Here is a 19,102-nt window from a genome sequence, read left to right on the forward strand (position 1 = left end):
ATGTATAAGGTAAATAAAATTGGTCCAAGCACAGAACCTTGTGGAACTCCGTGATTAACGTTGGTGGTTATCGTGGCGGCATCGTTTACAAATACAAACTGAGATCGATCTGATAAATAGGATTTAAACCAAATTAGTGCCGTGCCTGAAATGCCAATCGACTGCTCCAGTCTCTGTAACAGGATGTCATGGTCAATGGTGTCGAATGCAGCACTAAGGTCTAACAAGACCAGGACAGAGAGGAGTCCTCTATCAGCACTAAGGTCTAACAAGACCAGGACAGAGATGAGTCCTCTATCAGCACTAAGGTCTAACAAGACCAGGACAGAGAGGAGTCCTCTATCAGCACTAAGGTCTAACAAGACCAGGACAGAGAGGAGTCCTTTATCTGCTGCCATTAAGAGGTCATTTGTAATTTTCACCAGTGCTGTCTCGGTGGTGTTTTCTAAATCCTGATTGAAATTTCTCAAATAAACTATTATGATGTAGAAAGTCGCACAACTGATTTGCGACCACTTTCTCAAGGATCTTGGAGAGGAAGGGGAGGTTAGAGATCGGTCTGTAGTTAGCCAACACCTCTGGATCCAGAGTGGGCTTCTTCAGGAGAGGTTTAATAACAGCCACCTTGAAGGAGTGTGGTACGTGGCCTGTTAGCAGAGACACATTGATAATATCTAATAGAGAGCCGCCAATTAAAGGCAAAACGTCTTTAAGCAGCCTCGTCGGGATGGGGTCCAAGAGACAGGTAGGCAGGTTAGAAGTAGAAACCGTTGAAGATAATTGGTCACGGTTGATGGGAGAAAAGCCCTCCAAATATACATCAGGGCATTCAGCGGTTTCCAAGGCCATTCCACTTGAGGACAGATTGGCACTGGTTATGGGCAAGAGAATATTAATCTTGTCCTAATAGTTAAAATCTTTTCATTAAAGAAGTTCATAAAGTCATAACCACTGAGGTTTATAGGAATGCTCGGCTCCACAGAGCTGTGACTCTCTGTCAGCCTGGCTACAGTGCTGAAGAGAAACCTGGGGTTGTTCTTATTGTTCTCTATTACTGATGAGTAATAGGCTGCTCTGGCATTACGGAGGGCCTTCTTATATGTTTTAAGACTATCTCGCCAAACTAAGCGGGATTCTTGAGATTAGTTGAACGCCATATGCGTTCAAGCTTTCGTGACGTTTGCTTCAGTTTGCGGGTCTGAGGGTTATACCAGGGAGCAAACCTCCTCTTCCTCACTGTCTTCTTCTTCAGAGGGGCTATCGAGTCCAGTGTCATTCTCAGAGAGCCTGTGGCACTGTCAACAAGATGATCAATCTGGGACGGACTAAAGTTAGACCAGGAGTCCTCTGTTATATTGAGACGTGGTATCGAATCAAATACAGAAGGAATCGCTTCTTTAAATTTAGCTACAGCACTGTCAGTTAGACATCTGGTGTAGAAACTTTTGACTAACGGAGTACCTCCGGTAGTATAAATTCAAAAGTTATGAGGTTGTGGTCTGACAGAAGAGGATTCTGTGGGAAGACGTTCAGATGCTCAATGTCATCGCCATAAGTAAGAACAAGATCAAGCGTGTGGCCAAAGCTGTGAGTGGGTTTCTGTACTCTCTGACAGAAGCCAATCGAGTCCAACAAGGAGATGAATGCAGCACTAAGGCAATCATTATCAACATCCACATGGATATTAAAATCTCCAACAATAATAACTTTATCGGTTTTAAGAACCAAACTTGATATAAATTCTGAGAATTCAGATATAAACTCTGAATATGGACCTGGTGGCCGGTACAGAATCACAAATAGAATTGGCTGTAGTGTTTTCCAGGTTGGATGTGAAAGACTAAGAACAAGGCTTTCAAATGAGGTGTAGTGTAATTTTGGTTGAGGATTAATTAATAGGCTCGATTCAAAGATGGCTGCTACTCCACCTCCTCGACCGGTGCCTCGAGGAATGTGAGTATTAATATGACTTGGAGGAGTCGATTCATTCAGGCAGACATATTCTTCATGGCTCAGCCAGGTTTCAGTTAGGCAACATAAATCAATGTGATTATCTGATATTAAATCATTTAGTAACACAGCTTTAGATGACAGAGATCGAATATTTAGGAGACCACATTTAATAGACCTATTTTGTTGCACTGCTGAAATAATGGTGTTAACTTGTATAAGGTTATTGTGTACGACTCCTCTTCTGCTTACTTTTGATTTATTTAATTGAAGTGGCCGTGGGACAGACACAGTCTCTACTCTAAAGTCATGGGTGGGTAACTGCTCGAATGGAAGAGCAGAGAAGGGTGTTAAACTACAACTCTGCTCCCGGTTCCTGATCTGAACCCTGGGTTGTCATGGATTAAGTCCGGTGATCAACTTGGTCATATTCGCAGAAATGAGACGCGCTCCGTCCAACGTGGGATGAATGCCGTCTCTCCTCATCAGATCAGGCTTTCCCCAGAAAGTCTTCCAGTTGTCTACGTAGCCCACATTGTTCGCTGGGCACCTCGACAGCCAGCGGTTGAAAGACGACATTCGGCTATAAGTTTCAAGTCAAGTTTTTTTTTATTGTCACATCCCCTTTTATACAAGTATAATCGGTTCGTGAAATTCTTATGTGCAAAACACCCGACAGCAGTAGCAGACTAAAAAAAGAATAAGAATGAGAATAAACTATACAATATCCACACACAAAAAAGAAGAAAGTATTAACAATATATATATAAAACAATGTAATAGAATATACATCATGGCAATATATATATATAAAACAATGTAATAAAATATACACTTTTTGAGACTATATATATATATATGTATATACATACAATATATATATACAATATATATATATATAAACAATGTAATAAAATATACACCATGGCCATAGATATTCACAGAATATGTTCTGGTGTGTAGTGTTAATGAGGGTCTCAGTCCTTGTTCAGCAGCCTGATGGCCTGACTGAAGAAGCTGTCCCTCAGTCTGTTTGTCTGACACTTGATACTGCGGTATCGCCTGCCTGACGGTAGAAGGGTGAACAGTTTGTGGCGGGGTGGTTATTGTCTTTCATCATCCGTTTGGCCCTGGCCACGCACCGCTTGGTGTATATGTCCAGGATGGAGGGAAGCTCACCTCCAACGATGTACTGTGCCGACCGCACCACCCTCTGTAGTGCCCTACGCTCCAGGGCGGTGCAGTTCCCACCAGACGGTGATGCAACCTGTCAGAACACTCTCGATGGTACTGGTGTAGAATGATCTGAGGATGCGGGGGGCCATGTTGAATTTCCTCAGTCGCCTAAGGAAATACAGGCGTTGTTGGCGCCTTTTCACCACGTGAGTGGTGTGCGTGGTCCATGTGAGGTCCTCGGAGATGTGCACGCCGAGGAACTTGAAGCTGCTGACCCTCTCCTGCAACTCCGTCTATGGAGATGGGGGTGTGCTCTCCTCTCCGCTTCCTGTAGTCCACGATCAGCTCCTTGGTCTTCTTGACGTTGAGGACGAGGCTGTTCTCCTGGCCCCACTGTACCAGTGATCCAACCTCCTCCCTGTAGGCTGTCTCGTCGTCGTCGGTGATCAGCCCCAACACTGTTGTGTCGTCAGCAAACTTGATGATGACGTTGGAGCTGTGCATGGCCGTGCAGTCGTGGGTGTACAGGGAGTAGAGGAGAGGGCTCAACACGCATCCCTGAGGGGCTCCCGTGTTGAGGGTCAGCGGCTCTGAGGTGGTACTGCCCATCCTCACCACCTGGCGGCGGCCCGACAGGAAGTCCAGTATCCAGCTGCACATGGTAGAGTGCAGGCCTAGACCTCTGAGCTTGGTGTCGAGCTTGGCGGGAACAATAGTGTTGAACGCTGAGCTGTAGTCCACAACCAGCATTCGCACACAACAGTTCCTCCCCTCCAGGTGGGAAAGGGCGGTGTGAGGTATACAATGCGTCTGTCTGCAAATTTGGGAGAGGGCCAGAGAAAATTACTAGCAGCTTCAGTCACAAACTGGTCGAAACTTTCACAATCCGTTTGTATCTTTTCATGGAATTTATATCGCGTGAAAATGGGGTTAGCTTTGGGCGTTACATATCCTTCACACTTCCCACAGTACGTTTGGAGGACCTTTCTCTCATCTGCCGTGAGGGTCCATGTGTTGTATACATCTCTGCCTTTCTCACCGATCCACAGGAGGAGATAGCTGCACTTTTCTTCCTCCTCTTTAGCGCGTAGCGGGCCGGACAACATGAGCTCCACATGTTGGCGGAACTTTCTCCATGCGTCGGGCCGGTTAGATGACTCCCAATCCATCCGTGGGGACGCCTGCGTTCTCCATCTTCCGTCGTCAGTTCGATGAGAAGCAAACTATTCTGACACCATGTAGTATTTACGTGTATGTACTGACATGTAATTGTCGAAACAAAACACTCGGTATTCGCGTGATCCTTTGCGGCGCAGTATGCGTCCATCTTTATTCTCCGATCTGAACCTTGACCTGGATGACATCATTTATAAGCGACACTTCCTTGAACCGGAAGTCAAGATACTACACTAGTATTATATAGAAGTATATAGAAGTACTAGTAGTGTAGTGGCACTCCATCTAGTTCTGGTTCTTCTGTACCACACTATTGAGATCAGTCTTTAAAAAGCTATTAATTGACACGCGAGTGACACAAGTAGTTTCATACAAAATTATGTTTACTTAAAAATCGTATCGTACACGGTCACACGGTCAAAAAACTATGTCGCTTCCAACACTCTGAACTCAAACACGACTCAGTCCAACACACAGCTGTTATACTGACGTGACGTCATCTGATTGGAAGCTCACATTCAGACAAATTATTAAGCTTTCAAATACAAGACTAAATTATATATGTTAAACTAAACATTCTTTCAAATCATAATGGAAAGGATTTATATTCAGTTACCTTTTTTAATCTTTTATAACTAAATTATTATAACAAATGAAATCATGCATTTGGCTCTTACTAGCAACATATAGAAGTATATAGAAGTACTAGTAGCATATAGAAGTATATAGAAGTACTAGTAGCATATAGAAGTACTAGCAGCATATAGAAGTATATAGAAGTACTAGCAGCATATAGAAGTATATAGAAGTACTAGTAGCATATAGAAGTATATAGAAGTACTAGTAGCATATAGAAGTATATAGAAGTACTAGCAGCATATAGAAGTATATAGAAGTACTAGTAGCATATAGAAGTATATAGAAGTACTAGTAGCATATAGAAGTATATAGAAGTACTAGCAGCATATAGAAGTATATAGAAGTACTAGTAGCATATAGAAGTATATAGAAGTACTAGCAGCATATAGAAGTATATAGAAGTACTAGTAGCATATAGAAGTACACTACCGTTCAAAAGTTTGGGATCACCCAGACAATTTTGTGTTTTCCATGAAAACTCACACTTTTATTTATCAAATGAGTTGCAAAATGTATAGAAAATATAGTCAAGACATTGACAAGGTTAGAAATAATGATTTGTATTTGAAGTATTAATTTTGTTCTTCAAACTTTGCTTTCGTCAAAGAATGCTCCTTTTGCAGCAATGACAGCATTGCAGACCTTTGTCATTCTAGCTGTTAATTAGTTGAGGTAATCTGTTGACATGTCACCCCTCGCTTCCTGAAGCACCTCCACAAGTTGGATTGGCTTGATGGGCACTTCTTGCGGACCATACGGTCAAGCTGCTCCCACAACAGCTCAATGGTTGAGATCTGGTGACTGGCCACTCCATTACAGACAGCAAGCTGCCTGCTTCTTCCCTCAAGAGTTCTTGCACAATGTGGAGGTGTGCTTTGGGTCATTGTCCTGTTGGAGGAGGACATTGGCTCCAATCAAGCGCTGCCCACAGGGTATGGCATGGCGTTGCCAAATGGAGTGATAGCCTTCCTTATTTAAAATCCCTTTGACCTGGTACAAATCTCCCACTTTCCCAGCACCAAAGCAGCCCCAGACCATCACATTACTCCACCATGCTTGACAGATGGTGTCAGGCACTCTTCCAGCATCTTTTCACCTGTTCTGCGTCTCACAAATGTTCTTCTGTGTGATCCAAACACCTCAAACTTGGATTCATCTGTCCAGAACACCTTTTTCCAATCTTCCTCTGTCCAATGCCTGTGTTCTTTTGCCCATACCAATCTTTTCTTTTCATTGGCCAGTCTCAGATATGGCTTTTTCTTTGCCACTCTGCCTAGAAGGCCAGCATCCCGGAGTCGCCTCTTCACTGTCGACGTTGACACTGGCGTTTGAGGGGTACCATTTAAAGAAGCTGCCAGTTGAGGACCTGTGAGGCGTCTATTTCTCAAACTAGAGACTCTAATGTACTTGTCTTCTTGCTGAGTTGTGCACCGGGGCCTCCCACTTCTCTTTCTGCTCTGGTTAGAGCCTGTTTGTGCTGTTCTCTGAAGGGAGTAGTACACACCGCTGGAGGACATTTTCAGTTTCGTTGCAATTTCTCGCATGGAATAGCCTTCATTTCTAAGAACAAGAATAGACTGGCGAATTTCACATGAAAGTTCTTTTTTTCTGGCCATTTTGAGAGTCTTATCGAATCCACAAGTGTGATGCTCCAGATAATCAACTAGCTCAAAGGAAGGCCAGTTTTATAGCTTATATCTCCTGCATAACTGTTTTCAGCTGTGCTAACATAATTGCACAAGGGTTTTCAAGGGTTTTCTCATCATCCATTAGTCTTCTAAGGCGATAACACAATGTACCATCAGAACACTGGAGTGATAGTTGATGGAAATGGGCCTCGATACACCTCTGGAGATATTTCATTAGAAACCAGACGTTCCACCTAGAATAGTCATTTACCACATTAACAATGTAGAGAGTGTATTTCTGATTGATTTAATGTTATCTTCATTGAAAAAAACAATGCTTTTCTTTGAAAAATAATGACATTTCTAAGTGATCCCAAACTTTTGAACGGTACTGTATATATAAGTACAGGGCTCTCAAGTTTTGAAGACAGGCAAGCGTGACATTTCCATCAGCATCCGATACAGCTGACCGTTGCGCGCGCCGGCATCGAGCCGAAAAGAGTTGGTGACTATTTTTTTGCTCCATCCCAATGCGCGCAGACCGGCGTCGGAGCTCTGCAGCGGAATAATCGATCGGCGTATTGAGCACCCCTGCATTCAAGCATTAAATAGCCGAGAGTTTTTTTCAGCGTGAGGAATTCGATGTGTGGCGGGAGTGCGTGAGATAAGACCGAAATGCGTGAGTCTCACGCTCAATGCGTGAGACTTGAGAGCCCTGTAAGTACTAGCAACATATAGTAGCATATAGCAGTACTAGCAGCATATAGCAGTACTAGCAGCATATAGCAGTACTAGCAGCATATAGCAGTACTAGTAGCATATAGCAGTACTAGCAGCATATAGCAGTACTAGCAGCATATAGCAGTACTAGCAGTACTAGCAGCATATAGCAGTACTAGCAGCATATAGCAGTACTAGCATAGCAGTACTAGCAGCATATAGCAGTACTAGCAGCATATAGCAGTACTAGCAGCATATAGCAGTACTAGTAGCATATAGCAGTACTAGCAGCATATAGCAGTACTAGTAGCATATAGCAGTACTAGTAGCATATAGCAGTACTAGCAGCATATAGCAGTACTAGTAGCATATAGCAGTACTAGTAGCATATAGCAGTACTAGTAGCATATTCAATTCAATTCAATTCAGTTTATTTGTATAGCCCAATTTCACAAATTACAAATTTGTCTCGGAGTGCTTTACAATCTGTACACATAGACATCCCTGCCCCAAAACCTCACATCGGACCAGGAAAAACTCCCAAATAACCCTTCAGGGGGAAAAAAAGGGAAGAAACCTGGAGGAGAGCAACAGAGGAGGATCCCTCTCCTAGGATGGACAGATGCAATAGATGTAATGTGTACAGAAGGACAGATTTAGAGTTAAAATACATTCAATGAATATGACAGAGTGTATGAATAGTTCATAGTAGGCATATTCCACGATGGAGACCTCCACGATCCATCAGGCAGATGGCGGTGGGGAGGAGGAGTGGGCGGAGTCTCAACAGGACAGTGGCGTAGTCATGAGCAGGAATTCCACGACCCAGACGATCCATCAGGCAGATGGGATCTATGCCGTCTCATAGGGTCCGATGACCCCATGAGACGTAAAGTCAAAAGGACTTCGGGAGAAAGCAGAGTTAGTAACGTGTGATTGAGAGATGAAAATTCATCCTTAAGGAGAGAAAAAAGAGGAGATAGGTACTCAGTGCATCCTAAAACGTCCCCCGGCAGCTATCAGCCTATAGCAGCATATCAAGGGGCTGGACCAGGGCAAACCTGATTCAGCCCTAACTATAAGCTCTGTCAAAGAGGAAGGTCTTAAGTCTACTCTTAAACGAGGTGACTGTGTCTGCCTCCCGGACTGAAATTGGAAGCTGGTTCCATGAAAGAGGAGCTTGGTAACTAAAGGCTCTGGCTCCCATTCTACTTTTTAAGACTCTAGGAACTACAAGTAGTCCCGCATTTAGTGAGCGTAGCTCTCTAGTGGGGCAATATGGTACGACAAGCTCCTTAAGATATGATGGAGCATCACCAATCAAGGCTTTGTAGGTGAAGAGAAGAATTTTAAAAGTGATTCTTGATTTTACTGGGAGCCAGTGCAGAGCAGCTAGTGCAGGAGTGATGTGATCTCTTTTCTTAGTTTTAGTGAGAACACGAGCTGCAGCATTCTGGATCAACTGGAGGGACCTAAGAGATTTATTAGAGCAGCCTGATAATAAGGAGTTGCAGTAATCCAGTCTCGAAGTAACGAACGCGTGAACCAATTTTTCTGCATCTTTTTGAGACAAGATGTGCCTGATTTTTGAAATATTACGTAGATGAAAGAATGCAGTCCTTGAGATTTGCTTTACGTGGGAGTTAAAGGACAAGTCGATCAAAGATAACGCCAAGATTCTTTACAGTGGTGTTGGATGCCAGGGCAATGCCGTCTACAGAATCCACATCACCAGATAATTGATCTCTGAGGTGCTCAGGGCCGATTAAAATTACTTGGTTTTGTCTGAGTTTAACATCAAAGTTGCAGGTCATCCATGTTTTATGTCTTTAAGACATGCTTGAATTTTACAGAGTTGGTTGCTCTCCTCTGGTTTTATCGATAAATATAGTTGAGTGTCATCTGCATAACAATGAAAGTTTATGGAGTGTTTCCTGATAATATTGCCCAAAGGAAGCATGTATAAGGTAAATAAAATTGGTCCAAGCACAGAACCTTGTGGAACTCCGTGATTAACGTTGGTGGTTATCGGCGTCATCGTTTACAAATACAAACTGAGATCGATCTGATAAATAGGATTTAAACCAAATTAGTGCCGTGCCTGAAATGCCAATCGACTGCTCCAGTCTCTGTAACAGGATGTCATGGTCAATGGTGTCGAATGCAGCACTAAGGTCTAACAAGACCAGGACAGAGAGGAGTCCTCTATCAGCACTAAGGTCTAACAAGACCAGTACAGAGAGGAGTCCTCTATCAGCACTAAGGTCTAACTAGACCAGGAGAGAGTCCTTTATCTGCTGCCATTAAGAGGTCATTTGTAATTTTCACCAGTGCCGTCTCGGTGCTGTGGTGTTTTCTAAATCCTGATTGAAATTTCTCAAATAAACTATTATGATGTAGAAAGTCGCACAACTGATTTGCGACCACTTTCTCAAGGATCTTGGAGAGGAAGGGAGGTTAGAGATCGGTCTGTAGTTAGCCAATACCTCTGGATCCAGAGTGGGCTTCTTCAGGAGAGGTTTAATAACAGCCACCTTGAAGGAGTGTGGTACGTGGCCTGTTAGCAGAGACACATTGATAATATCTAATAGAGAGCCGCCAATTAAAGGCAAAACGTCTTTAAGCAGCCTCGTCGGGATGGGGTCCAAGAGACAGGTAGACGTGTTCAAGTAGAAACCGTTGAAAATAATTGGTCACGGTTGATAGGAGAAAATCCTCAAATATACACCAGGGCATACAGCGGTTTCCAAGGCCATTCCACTTGAGGACAGATTGGCACTGGTTATGGGCAAGATTATTAATCTTGTCCCTAATAGTTAAAATCTTTTCATTAAAGAAGTTCATAAAGTCATTACCACTAAGGTTTATAGGAATGCTCGGCTCCACAGAGCTGTGACTCTCTGTCAGCCTGGCTACAGTGCTGAAGAGAAACCTGGGGTTGTTCTTATTTTTCTATTATTGATGAGTAATAGGCTGCTCTGGCATTACGGAGGCCTTCTTATATGTTTTAAGACTATCTCGCCAAACTAAGCGGGATTCTTGAGATTAGTTGAGCCATATGCGTTCAAGCTTTCGTGACGTTGCTTCAGTTTGCGGGTCTGAGGGTTATACCAGGAGCAAACCTCCTCTTCCTCACTGTCTTCTTCTTCAGAGGGCTATCGAGTCCAGTGTCATTCTCAGAGAGCCTATGGCACTGTCAACAAGATGATCAATCTGGGACGGACTAAAGTTAGACCAGGAGTCCTCTGTTATATTGAGGCGTGGTATCGAATCAAATACAGAAGGAATCGCTTCTTTAAATTTAGCTACAGCACTATCAGTTAGACATCTAGTGTAGAAACTTTTGACTAACGGAGTACACTCCGGTAGTATAAATTCAAAAGTTATGAGGTTGTGGTCTGACAGAAGAGGATTCTGTGGGAAGACGTTCAAATGCTCAATGTCAACGCCATAAGTAAGAACAAGATCAAGCGTGTGGCCAAAGCTGTGAGTGGGTTTCTGTACTCTCTGACAGAAGCCAATCGAGTCCAACAAGGAGATGAATGCAGCACTAAGGCAATCATTATCAACATCCACATGGATATTAAAATCTCCAACAATAATAACTGTATCAGTTTTAAGAACCAAACTTGATATAAATTCTGAGAATTCAGATATAAACTCTGAATATGGACCTGGTGGCCGGTACAGAATCACAAATCGAATTGGCTGTAGTGTTTTCCAGGTTGGATGTGAAAGACTAAGAACAAGGCTTTCAAATGAGGTGTAGTGTAATTTTGGTTGAGGATTAATTAATAGGCTCGATTCAAAGATGGCTGCTACTCCACCTCCTCGACCGGTGCCTCGAGGAATGTGAGTATTAATATGACTTGGAGAGTCGATTCATTCAGGCAGACATATTCTTCATGGCTCAGCCAGGTTTCAGTTAGGCAACATAAATCAATGTGATTATCTGATATTAAATCATTCAGTAACACAGCTTTAGATGACAGAGATCGAATATTTAGGAGACCACATTTAATAGACCTATTTTGTTGCACTGCTGAAATAATTGTGTTAACTTGTATAAGGTTATTGTGTACGACTCCTCTTCTGCTTACTTTTGATTTATTTAATTGAAGTGGCCGTGGGACAGACACAGTCTCTACTCTAAAGTCAAGGGTGGGTAACTGCTCGAATGGAAGAGCAGAGAAGGGTGTTAAACTACAACTCTGCTCCCGGTTCCTGATCTGAACCCTGGGTTGTCATAGATTAAGTCCGGTGATCAACTTGGTCATATTCGCAGAAATGAGACGCGCTCCGTCCAACGTGGGATGAATGCCGTCTCTCCTCATCAGATCAGGTTTTCCCAGAAAGTCTTCCAGTTGTCTACGTAGCCCACATTATTCGCTGGGCACCACCTCGACAGCCAGCGGTTGAAAGACGACATTCGGCTATACAATTCGTCTGTCTGCAAATTTGGGAGAGGGCCAGAGAAAATTACGGTGTCCGACAACGTCTTGGCATAAGCACACACCGATTCCACATTAATTTTAGTGAGTTCCGGGCGGCGGGCTCGAGCGTCATTACCACCGGCGTGTATTACAATCTGACTGTATCTCCGCTTGTCCTTAGCCAGCAGCTTCAAACAAGACTCCACGTCGCCCGCTCTGGCCCACGGGAGGCACACGACTCTGGTCCGTGGCTTCGCTATTTTCACGTTCCTGACTATAGAGCTCCCGATAACCAGGGTGTGTTCCTCAGCTAGTGTGTCGCTGAGCAGGAAAACTGGTTCGAAACGTGAAGTGGTTGGTGCTGGCGGGCTTCTGTGTAGACTTACTACTCCTGGAACAGTTACCCAACCATCCGGCTGCACGGTTACCGCCGGGGCACAGCTAACAGCTGACTGTAGCTCCGCGCCGACTACGGGAGAGGGCGGGCTAACTAGCATAGCTGTCTGAGCTTCGATAGCGCGGAGCCGTGCATCTAACCCACTTAGACCTGCCTCCAACCTAGCAAATAAACTACACTTGTTGCATGTATCGTTATCATTAAGGGAGGCAGGGGGATAACTATACATGAGACACACTGAGCAAGAGGGAGCGGGAGGGAGAGAAGAAGAAGTCATGCTCGCTGTTGAGCTGGCAACCAAAGCTTACCGGAAGAGTGAGATGATGCAGTACTAGCAGCATATAGCAGTACTAGTAGCATATAGCAGTACTAGCAGCATATAGCAGTACTAGTAGCATATAGCAGTACTAGCAGCATATAGCAGTACTAGCAGCATATAGCAGTACTAGCAGCATATAGCAGTACTAGTAGCATATAGCAGTACTAGCAGCATATAGCAGTACTAGCAGCATATGGCAGTACTAGTGGCATATGGCAGTACTAGCAGCATATGGCAGTGCTAGCGGCATATGGCAGTACTGGCATATAGCAGTACTGAGCATATGGCAGTACTAGCGGCATATAGCAGTACTAGCGGCATATGGCAGTACTAGCGGCATGTAGCAGTGCTAGCGGCATATGGCAGTACTAGCGGCATATGGCAGCGGCATAGCGGTACTGGTGGCATATAGCGGTACTAGCAGCATATGGCAGTACTGGCGGCATATAGCAGTACTAGTGGCATATGGCAGTACTAGCAGCATATAGCAGTACTAGCAGCATATAGCAGTACTAGTAGCATATAGCAGTACTAGTAGCATATAGCAGTACTAGCAGCATATAGCAGTACTAGCAGCATATAGCAGTACTAGTAGCATATGGTACTAGCAGCATATAGCAGTACTAGCAGCATATAGCAGTACTAGCAGCATATAGCAGTACTAGCAGCATATAGCAGTACTAGTAGCATATAGCAGCATATAGCAGCATACAGCTGTATCATGGTGCTAAGCCAATCAGAAGTCAAGGAGCAGATATCAACGTTAACCTTTAACTCCCAGAAACAGGAAGTAAAGAGTGCATTTGTTGACATGTCACATCATGCTAACGCGCTCTGCTCTCCAGCGTTTGTTGAAATAAACCTGGACGAGGCGGCGCTGAGCGACCGGCTCCTCACCTCCCCTGAAGCTCCGCCTTCTTCTGTCCTCCCCTTCTCTCCTCCTCTTCTTCATCCTCTCTGCACCTGGATTGGCGGCAGCTCAGGAGGAGGTGAAGAAGCCCTGGCAGTTCTGGAGGTAGCTCCGGCAGCTAGCGGTCCGTTAGCCTGCGCTAGCCACGAGCTACGATGAAGATAATGCAGTTGTCTCTTCCAAACAAATTGGGCTCATTTGAATGTTTCGTGATGAGAACTGTTTTCTAAAAGTACAACAATGTTATTAAAGTTCAGTTTAGCTGTTGCTCCCCAAGAGACGCCATTTTGTTTTTACTGGGTTTTGTTGAGAGAAATAAAAACACAATATATTTCACTGCTGTCATTTTGCTTTATTTATTTTAAACATCGGACATAACGGACATATGCAACTTATTGTTTTGAGAAATGTACGTTCTTCTTTTTACGATAATGCCCACGAAGTGTTGTCCCAGGAGCTTATAGTTTCATCTTCACTTCATTTGCAACTGTAGTTCTTATTAAAAACTCTTAAAACGAGGCTCGACAGGGACAGGAAATGCAGGGAACAGAGGACACAAGGACTTCAAAATAAGACACAAAAGAAAACACAGAAACGTCGGATCATGACAGAACGCTTCAGATCAATTTAAAGCAAACTTCAGGACCACAGGAAGTCCAGAGCCAATCAAGTCTGATAACTCCCTTATCCACCTTATCCCGTATAGATATGTACTCGACTCTTCTAAACTATTTTTCATTGTGTTTATCTTATTTTAAATTTATTTTTAATATTTATATATAAATATCTTTCTTAAAAAAACAACAACATATAAATGTTTTATTTTGCCCATTGGTTATGATGACTTGAGTCTTAGTTTTCGTTTTATTCCTGCTGTGATCTAAAAAATAATCTTTTCTTTTTTATACTATGCAGGGTTCCATGTCAGTGCACGTTAAACCACCAGGGGGCGCTGTGCTGTGGACGCTGACGACACACTGATGAGGCGTAGAGTCGTGACTGACAGCCCTCGTCTCACCAGTTCATCTCTGATCTGGAGAAGAAGAACAGAAGTGCTCAGATACGATCACTTCCTCCTCACAGGTGTCAGAGCTCCATCACGCCATGAAACCTGCAGAGATCTGATGCTGCTGACCTGCTGCATGACGGAGGTCCTGATGTGGTCCTCAGACAGCGGGGTGGAGGACAACAGTCTCATCCTCAGAGCTACACCTAGATGCACAAACAATGCAGCTCAAAAGGCCTCCACCTTCACACCACCCATGTTCCCACTTAGCTCCACCCCTTATCGTACACGATGTACACCATCACCATTTATCATACTCACTCGTGGTTGAGACACCTGGTACCCGGGTTGTGTCTTCAGGTGTAGTTATTGGTGTAGATGGTGCCGAGGAAACAGATGTTGTTGATGTAGTGACTGTTGTGGACAGGGGAGTGGGTGGAGTAGTGATTGTGGGTGGTGGGGTAGTTGTTGTGGGTGGAGTAGTGGTTGTGGGTGGTGGGGTAGTTGTTGTGGGTGGGGCAGTGGTTGTGGGTGGAGTAGTGGTTGTGGGTGGTGGGGTAGTTGTTGTGGGTGGAGTAGTGGTTGTGGGTGGTGGGGTAGTTGTTGTGGGTGGAGTAGTGGTTGTATCTGGTGGGGTAGTTGTTGTGGGTGGAGTAGTGGTTGTTGTGGGTGGAGTAGTGATTGTGGGTGGTGGGGTAGTTGTTGTGGGTGGAGTAGTGGTTGTGGGTGGTGGGGTAGTTGTTGTGGGTGGAGTAGTGGTTGTGGGTGGTGGGGTAGTTGTTGTGGGTGGGGCAGTGGTTGTGGGTGGAGTAGTGGTTGTGGGTGGTGGGGTAGTTGTTGTGGGTGGAGTAGTGGTTGTGGGTGGTGGGGTAGTTGTTGTGGGTGGAGTAGTGGTTGTATCTGGTGGGGTAGTTGTTGTGGGTGGAGTAGTGGTTGTTGTGGGTGGAGTAGTGATTGTGGGTGGTGGGGTAGTTGTTGTGGGTGGAGTAGTGGTTGTGGGTGGTGGGGTAGTTGTTGTGGGTGGAGTAGTGGTTGTGGGTGGTGGGGTAGTTGTTGTGGGTGGAGTAGTGGTTGTTGTGGGTGGAGTAGTGGTTGTGGGTGGTGGGGTAGTTGTTGTGGGTGGAGTAGTGGTTGTGGGTGGTGGGGTAGTTGTTGTGGGTGGAGTAGTGGTTGTGGGTGGTGAGGTAGTTGTTGTGGGTGGAGTAGTGGTTGTGGGTGGTGGGGTAGTTGTTGTGGGTGGAGTAGTGGTTGTTGTGGGTGGAGTAGTGGTTGTGGGTGGTGGGGTAGTTGTTGTGGGTGGAGTAGTGGTTGTGGGTGGTGGGAGTAGTTGTTGTGGGTGGAGTAGTGGTTGTGGGTGGTGGGAGTAGTTGTGGGGTGGAGTAGTTGTTGTGGGTGGAGTAGTGGTTGTGGGTGGTGGGGTAGTTGTTGTGGGTGGAGTAGTGGTTGTGGGTGGTGGGGTAGTGGTTGGTTATTTGTGGGTGGAGTAGTGGTTGTGGGTGGTGGGGTAGTTGTTGTGGGTGGAGTAGTGGTTGTGGGTGGTGGGGTAGTTGTTGTGGGTGGAGTAGTGGTTGTGGGTGGCGGGGTAGTTGTTGTGGGTGGAGTAGTGGTTGTTGTGGGTGGAGTAGTGGTTGTGGGTGGTGGGGTAGTTGTTGTGGGTGGAGTAGTGGTTGTGGGTGGTGGGGTAGTTGTTGTGGGTGGAGTAGTGGTTGTGGGTGGTGGGGTAGTTGTTGTGGGTGGAGTAGTGGTTGTGGGTGGTGGGGTAGTTGTGGGTGGTGGGGTAGTTGTTGTGGGTGGAGTAGTGGTTGTGGGTGGCGGGGTAGTTGTTGTGGGTGGAGTAGTGGTTGTGGGTGGAGTAGTGGTTCATTGATGAGTGTGTTGTGGGTGTGATGTCATCATGTCAACAACACGTGATGTCATCACGTCAACAACACGTGATGTCATCATGTCAACAACACGTGATGTCATCATGTCAAAACATGTGATGTCAACATGTCAACAACACGTGATGTCATCATGTCAACAAAACGTGATGTCATCACGTCAACAACACGTGATGTCATCATGTCAAAACATGTGATGTCAACATGTCAACAACATGTGATGTCATCATGTCAACAACACGTGATGTCATCATGTCAACAACATGTGATGTCATCATGTCAACATGTGATGACATCATAGAGACATGAGGGGTCAACATGTGATGACATCATGTCAACAACACGTGATGTCATCATGTCAACAACACGTGATGTCATCACGTCAACAACACGTGATGTCATCATGTCAAAACATGTGATGTCAACATGTCAACAACATGTGATGTCATCATGTCAACAACACGTGATGTCATCATGTCAACAACACGTGATGTCATCACGTCAACATGTGATGACATCATGTCAACAACACGTGATGTCATCATGTCAACAACACGTGATGACATCATGTCAACAACACGTGATGACATGTCAACAACACGTGATGTCATCATGTCAACAGCACGTGATGTCATCATGTCAACACGTGATTTCATCAAGTCAACAACACGTGATTTCATTATGTCAACAACACGTGATGTCATCATGTCAACAACACGTGATGACATCATGTCAACAGCACGTGATGTCATCAAGTCATCAACACGTGATTTCATTATGTCAACAACACGTGATGTCATCATGTCAACAACACGTGATGACATCATGTCAACAACACGTGATGTCATCATGTCAACAACACGTGATGTCATCATGTCAACAACACGTGATGTCATCATGTCAACAACACGTGATGTCATCATGTCAACAACACGTGATGTCATCACGTCAACAACACGGGATTTCATCAAGTCAACAACACGTGATTTCATTATGTCAACAACACGTGATGTCATCACGTCAACAACACGTGATTTCATCAAGTCAACAACACGTGATTTCATCAAGTCAACAACACGTGATGTCATCACGTCAACAACACGTGATTTCATCAAGTCAACAACACGTGATTTCATTATGTCAACAACACGTGATGTCATCATGTCAACAACACGTGATGTCATCACGTCAACAACACGTCAGAGGGCGTGGCGTCCAGCTCAGGGTGAAGCGGCCCGGTCCGGGGGTGGAGCGGAGGAGTTGGTACGGCCCGCTGACCAGCAGCTCAGAAACCCTTCAACCACAGAGAGGAGCGTGTTACGCTTCAGGAATCAAACCCACAACCACGAAGCCTCACTGTGGCCCTGAAGCACTCCGCCCTGACTCCTGACTCCCCTTCGGGCGCCGTTCCCATGATGCAACTGTTCCGCTGATTGTTATGGATCACACGCCTTGAGGTGGAGCCAACCACCTGAACCACATGGTGCTGGAACACAATGCATTCTGGGACGTGGTGTTTCTTTTGGCTCTGAATGATGCGTTTCAATCCTCCGTGCAGCCGGTCGTTTGACATGCGGTGCACTCTGGTCAAACTGGTTCTTTGGTGACACAACACAACCGCGTGAGCACCTTGAGCACCTGAACGCCTCACGAGACCTGAACGCCTCACGAGACCGCCCCGTCTCCATGGGGATGTGTTCCATCTCACCGGAGAACGTCTGACGTCGGACTTACTTGGAGACGTCGGCCTCCGCGCTGACGCTGATCTCCAGAGACACGCCGACACTCGCCTGCAGCCGAGCTCCGTTAGCCGGGGTCGGAGGCAGGAACCTGGGCAGGTAGAGGCCCTCGGCGCAGGACGGCACCGCCGGGTCCACTGGAGCAACAAAGACAAGCAGGACCGTCTCAGGGGCGGACCGGTCGGCTCCTCCTTCACGGTCAGACTAGAATATCTAGATCCAGAACTACCCCACCTTCTAAAAACACTACTCCATCCAGAACTACCCCACCTTCTATAGACACTACTCCATCCAGAACTACCCCACCTTCTACAGACACTACTCCATCCAGAACTACCCCACCTTCTACAGACACTACTCCATCCAGAACTACCCCACCTTCTATAGACACTACTCCATCCAGAACTACCCCACCTTCTACAGACACTACTCCATCCAGAACTACCCCACCTTCTATAGACACTACTCCATCCAGAACTACCCCACCTTCTATAGACACTACTCCATCCAGAACTACCCCACCTTCTACAGACACTACTCCATCCAGAACTACCCCACCTTCTACAGACACTACTCCATCCAGAACTACCCCACCTTCTACAGACACTACTCCATCCAGAACTACCCCACCTTCTACAGACACTACTCCATCCAGAACTACCCCACCTTCTACAGACACTACTCCATCCAGAACTACCCCACCTTCTACAAACACTACTCCATCCAGAACTACCCCACCTTCTACAAACACTACTCCGTCTAGAACTACCCCACCTTCTACAGACACTACTCCATCCAGAACTACCCCACCTTCTACAGACACTACTCCATCCAGAACTACCCCACCTTCTACAGACACTACTCCATCCAGAACTACCCCACCTTCTACAAACACTACTCCATCTAGAACTACCCCACCTTCTACAAACACTACTCCATCCAGAACTACCCCACCTTCTACAGACACTACTCCATCCAGAACTACCCCACCTTCTACAGACACTACTCCATCCAGAACTACCCCACCTTCTACAAACACTACTCCATCCAGAACTACCCCACCTTCTACAAACACTACTCCATCCAGAACTACCCCACCTTCTACAAACACTACTCCATCCAGAACTAC

At 45.4% G+C, this 19,102-nt stretch overlaps 1 protein-coding gene and 1 long non-coding RNA gene across 5 annotated transcripts in view; one reads left to right on the forward strand and one right to left on the reverse strand.

The window, feature by feature from the left end:
* The window catches only part of LOC130212214 (coronin-2B-like), a 49,734-nt gene that overhangs the window by 12,613 nt on the left and 18,019 nt on the right, over nucleotides 1-19,102 (forward strand). The window lies entirely within an intron of this gene.
* LOC130212266 (uncharacterized) lies at nucleotides 14,229-14,762 on the reverse strand. The gene is made up of 3 exons (XR_008835265.1): nucleotides 14,676-14,762; nucleotides 14,484-14,560; nucleotides 14,229-14,381 (listed from the first exon to the last, which is right to left on the reverse strand). It is a non-coding gene; the product is annotated as an uncharacterized LOC130212266 (long non-coding RNA).

This window comes from Pseudoliparis swirei, chromosome 21 (assembly GCF_029220125.1).
Source record: "Pseudoliparis swirei isolate HS2019 ecotype Mariana Trench chromosome 21, NWPU_hadal_v1, whole genome shotgun sequence".
NCBI classification, from domain to species: Eukaryota; Metazoa; Chordata; class Actinopteri; order Perciformes; family Liparidae; genus Pseudoliparis; species Pseudoliparis swirei.